Below are 6,000 nucleotides of genomic sequence, written 5' to 3'. Positions count from 1 at the left end.
GCACTGACTTGCAATAGGCTCTAACCTTATTAAGACACCAACCTCGATGGAGGCACCCTCCTACTTCAAGCTGTATTGAACCACGTTTCAGAATCTTTCAAATTGGATCCACAAGCATCAAGAAAAACACCATGTCACATATATGTTCATATCAGACCATTAACTTATTGTTCATCAATCTACAACCATAACATCTTCTTCAATTATCGTTATGATCAACATGACAAAATTTGCTCATAAGATCCAAAACATAACAACAAAATAAATATAAATTTTTAACATCGAAAATATGTCCTCGTGGCTCTTCATGTCACCCTGTTAGATCACAAAAATTTGGCCATTTTCCCCTTTCCATAAATTAGTTTGGACTTCAAAAACACCTCAAAACCATAATAAAAATTGAACAATCAACAAAATGCTCTTTTCAGTTCAACTGACTGCACTATCACGGTTCTACATAATGCACTTTTACAATCTCAACAAAATTCACCTTCTAATGTGTCAATATCCCCACATAAAGAAAAAAAAATATTTAGCTCGATAGGACTCGACCTCATGACCTCCATGGCACAAGCCAAACCAAACCACCAATCCACCTGTGTGATGTGTCATGATAAGTGATTATCCAAAACCTATTTTGTTTGTAGTCACACACACACACACACACATATACCAAAAATGACATCTCTAGAGGGTTTGAACCTGAAACCATACACAAACGACAAACCAAATAATACTTCGCTAGTCATAGAGAAATTCCATGTTGACAACACTAAAACAATAATCATTTCAGATTAACCATAGGTTACACATGTCTCAAACTAGACTCGAACCAATACGCCAATGTGCCTTCGGGCTTCACCATATAGAACAGAACCAATATGTCAACTTTCCTTCGAGATTCATAATACGAAACGAAACCAATATGTTGATGTTCCTTCAAGATTCAACATAAAAAATGGAATCAATACACCAACGATCCTTCAAGCTTCACCATACATAATGGAATGCCAACCCACCTTCAGGGATCAACATACCAATACATCAATGTGCCTTCAGGCATCACCATACCAATACGCCAAAGTACCTTTGGACTTCACCATATAGAATGAAGTCAATATGCCAATGATCCTTCGAGCTTCACCATATAGATCGAAACTCCAACATACCTTTAGGCATCACCATACGAATACACCAATGTGCCTTCAAGCTTAACCATACATAACAGAGTCAATACACCAACGAACCTTCGAACTTCACCATATATAGAGGAATGTCAACGTTCCTTCAAGCATCACCATACCAATACACCAATGTTCCTTCAAGCCTCACCATATAGAATGGAACCAATATGCCAATGTGCTTCCAAAAATCACCATACAAAACATTACCAATGTGTCAATGTTGTCTCATACCATAAAAATCCTTTAGGCCTCCCATGCACAATAAACAAACTCAAATGCCTTCAAGCTTCACCATGTCCCACAGACAATTCCTTTCACTCCACTTGGAACCTTATCGGCACACATATTTATATGTGTGGGTGCCCTAGGCTAGGTTAAAGCTGACATAAATTTGAAACTTGAGGCGACACAAGTTTGAAATTTGGCATTTGTGTAGAACCTTCCATGTAACCACACTATGTAACCCAATCTGAGGGGTCCATAGTCAAACTTATGCTAATGTCAACATGACATCACCAATGTCATGTGGCACCCATATTTTCCTCTATTGGCCAACCAAAATCACCAAATCAGCATGCCACATGGCACCTTGTCATGTTACCACATCATCATGTCCATGTCATTATGTACTGTCATTTCAGCATCCTTGAGCCAATCTTGTGTTGCCACTTGGCCAATTTGGTCCTTGCCACTTGTGCATCCATGTTAGAGTGTCATGTAACTAATTACCTACATTGAATGGGTCCACTTGGCATCCAAATACAAAGTCCACCTAGACTTTCCATGTGTCACTTTGTGATCATTCCACCTATATATTTGTGTGGCATGTCCACGTGGTAGGAGGGGCTCGACCTCCATTAAATTTCATGCAAGTCTGCACACAATCCACCATTTGTAAAACCATAATTCATTCTTGATCTTTGGATTTTCTCAAATTTGCGTAGATGTAAAACTATTAAAATGCATGCAAGTTGGGTGCAAACCATCGTCGATTACCCAAGGAAGCAGAGATCCACTCCATAACTTTCTTGACCTTTAACGATTGTTTGTTTTGTCCCCTTTTCACCCTTTTCCTCCAATGTGGACATTCAAATTAACATATCTTCTCATTATGAAGAATTTTTTGCCAAGTTTGATATATTGTTGGAAAGTTCTTTGAGGACTATCCAACCATACCATCTATAAATTCATTTGAACATTGCAACTTCAACAAAAACTCAACAATATTCAAGCCACTTTATCTTTCAAGGCATCAAAATTTCAAGACATCATGATAACATTATACTCAACAGACTCCTTTCTTTGTCATACCTTCCTTTGACATCAATGACATTGGTTGTCATCAATGAAAACACTATGTCCAACACCCATAATACCATAATACCCTAGCAACACAAATTGATCACTTATACCTCTTTCTAATGTACTTGGACCCACCTCCTTGGTTGTAGGGGCAGTCCAAATACAATCTCTTATTCACTAACAATCAAAATTCCAAATGGTGAGATTACCTTTACTTCCCATATTCTCTCATAGAAAAATAATCAAGATTCCATGTGTGGATGAAAATTAGCATCATAATTAACATTGCATTTGCATGGATCATAAGAGATATATAACCCAAACAAACCATTTTTGTTATCAATGTTCCAGCAAATAGAAGTAATTAATTAACATATCCATATAAACAATATATTTCTAGGATTAAACAATATATTTTTAGGAATAATCAATAATAACATAATAAATATGTAAATAGAACCTTGCACAAACAAATAAATCCAACACTTATCTTTATTCAAATGGTTGTCCAGAAAATTAGTCACTAGAGATAAATTCACTACTCAACCGTAGGAATTAGTTGAGCATTCAACCCCCAAAGCTAGTGTTGGAAACTAAGAAATTATTGAGAGGGGGGTGAATTAATAATTGTGTCTTTTATCAATGATAAATTTCAAATTATTTTAACAACTTTTTAACCTTTTATTTTCTTTAATAATTAGTAGAGTTATATAGGTGTTCAACAATTAACCATGAATTCAAAATCAAACACACAAGCAACACATGTAAACACTAGATATAAGTGGAAACCCATAAAGGGAGAAAACCTGAATTTTCGTTGTGATGTAAAGGAAAGCACATGTTCCCTAAGTTTACATCATTTTTTGTAGGCTTCTACCTACAAGATATTTCAACCTCGCTTTTCTTCTGCAAGCTACAACATTTTGGGAGCACCCACTCCCTTTTCTTACAGGTTCTAACTTATTATCTACCAAGATACTAGTAGAAGGAGACACCATTCCCCTGAGACATGAAATTTACCTTGTCTTTAATTATGAATTATTCTTTCTCTTTGTCTATGTTTTATACTTTGTCTCTACTCCTTTACAACTACTTATCTTCTTTGCTCCTCTATCTCAGGTCAGCATCTCTTTTGCTTCTCTTCCTCAAGTCTTTATTTATTCTCTTTGCTAAACAACTTACGAACTAGATCTCTTGAGAAATCAATCAACTAGCTAGTTATTTTGCATTCCAAAAAATCATTTTTATATAACTAGCTACTTGTTTGTATTCTAATAAGAATTTGAAATAAAAAGGTGGTCCACCCATTGGTTTCACATTCTTCTAAAAGTTGGAATTGATATTTGCACAAATAAATGCTTAGCCAAGGAATGAAAAGTCTTCCACATGTATATTTGTATTTGAAATGCCATCAACAAAACACTCAAGGAGAAAATTCTCATGAATGCATGAATGCCATATATGAAATGTAATGCAACCAAATTCTGGAATGGCTAAGGCTTTAATCGAAAGCATACTCTACAAATCTATCATGCATGTTGTGAACTGGCACACTCGGCTTTTGATTGTTGCAACCAATTTGTCAAATATGGCATAATGCATTTATTCCTTCTCCTTTTAAAATAGCTATGGCAATTAATGCACTTCCAATTCCTTATGCATATCCTGCGTGTTTCTTATTTCTCTTCACGTCACAAGCTAACCCTACAGCTACACACCCAATCCTTGAAATGATGAAAGCATTTTGTCTCCATCACATCAATTTATGATCTGTGAACAATAAGTCTAGGGCCCATATATCTCACAGCATGGATCTTTTATGTGTAATTAAAATGTGAAGTCTCTGCAATTGCAATCAGGTCGAGTTCAACCTTTTTTTCTCTGTGCATTAACCAGCATGAATGGATGTCCCTGATCTAAGTGGCGTTTAAGATTGGTTTGATAGCTTTGTAGTGAAAATGCCTGTTGGAAATACTGAGAGGGGGGGTGAATCAGTATTTCTTTTTCCCACTATTGTTTTACCAGTTAAAACATATATATTCAGAACACAAGATGAACAGCAAGAATAAATGCTTTTATTAATATAAACTGTGCAGTAAAATAGATACAATATATAGATGGTTGCAATCAGTTGCCAAGCTCCAACTTGGACTTTGGTGAGGCTCCAACCTCCAGAGAACCAACTCTATTTTGCCAAGACACCAATCTTGGACTTAGGAGCACAAACTCACAAGGACTTCAATCCTTCCTACTTCTGAGGCTTCAACCCCAAGGACTCCAATCCTACTTACTTCTGAGGCACCAACCCAAGGACTCCAATCCTTCTTGCTCTTGAGGCACCAGCCCCAAGGACTCCAATCCTATCTTGTCAAGGCACTGTTTGATGGTAATCTTTTGCTCTCAGAACTCTTCTCTGCTGAGTTATGTCTATTTACAGCTTCACTGTAGTCTCCAAGCTACAGTATCAATGACAACCAGTCTTCTTATGAATGAGTCTTTACAACTCTGCACACTGCCCACACATATTCTCCAATAGCCATTTTTCTCTCTAATAATATCTTCACACAGCTTTAGTCAATCTTCTGTTAGCTGCACTAAACTCTGTATAAAGAACAATTTTCTATTCAAGCTTATGTTCTCATTGTCACAGTGAATGCTTCAGCATGACTGTTTTTCTATTGGCTGTTTCTCCCCTTTGAATGCCTATTATTCTGTTGGTCCTTCATCCCTCTTTATGTTCTGCTGCACCCTGTTTCTGTTCTGTTGGACCCTCACATGGCCTCTATTTCCTCCAGCGTATTTTAGCAACTTTCAGAAGCTGCAGTAACAACAACAATCGCAACAACAACTACAGCAATAGCAGCAACAACAGTAATAGCAACAGCAGCTACAGCATCAACAGAAGCAGCAACAGCAGTAGCAGCAGCAACAGCAACAGCAGCTACAGTAACACCAACAGCAGCTACAGCAACACCAACACCAACAGCAGCTACAGCAACAGCAAGAGTAGCTACAGCAACAGCAACAGTAGCTACAGCAACCCCAACAGCAGCTACAGCAACAGCAACAGAAGCTACAGCAAACAGCAACACCAACACCAACAGCAGCTACAGCAACCCCAACAGCAGCTACAGCAACCGCAGCAGCAGCAACAGCGACAGCAGCTACAGCAACAGCAACAGCAACTACAGCAACACCAACAGCAGTTACAGCAATACCAACAGCAGCTACAGCAACAACAACAGCAGCTACAGCAACAACAGCATCAGCTACAGCAATCGCAGCAACAACAACAGCAGTAGCAGCAGCAACTTCATACAACGCTTAACCACCTCTACTGCGTCTGTTGGCATACATTCTGGTTCTTTGCCACAACCACAATAGCTCCAACAACAACAACTCTCTATTTTTACTGTTTTATAAATTCTCATACCTTTGTCCATTCGTTTCCGCTTACTCAATGGCTCTTTGGCTTCCTCTTTGCTCGCTTGAGCTTCGGCTTCCTCAACACTCG

Source organism: Pinus tabuliformis, chromosome 7, assembly GCF_031772625.1.
Source record: "Pinus tabuliformis cultivar Carrire ecotype Pingquan chromosome 7, CPIR1, whole genome shotgun sequence".
Classification (NCBI taxonomy): Eukaryota; Viridiplantae; Streptophyta; class Pinopsida; order Pinales; family Pinaceae; genus Pinus; species Pinus tabuliformis.
The sequence above is the reverse complement of the archived record's forward strand: the minus strand, read 5'-3'. Positions refer to the sequence as shown.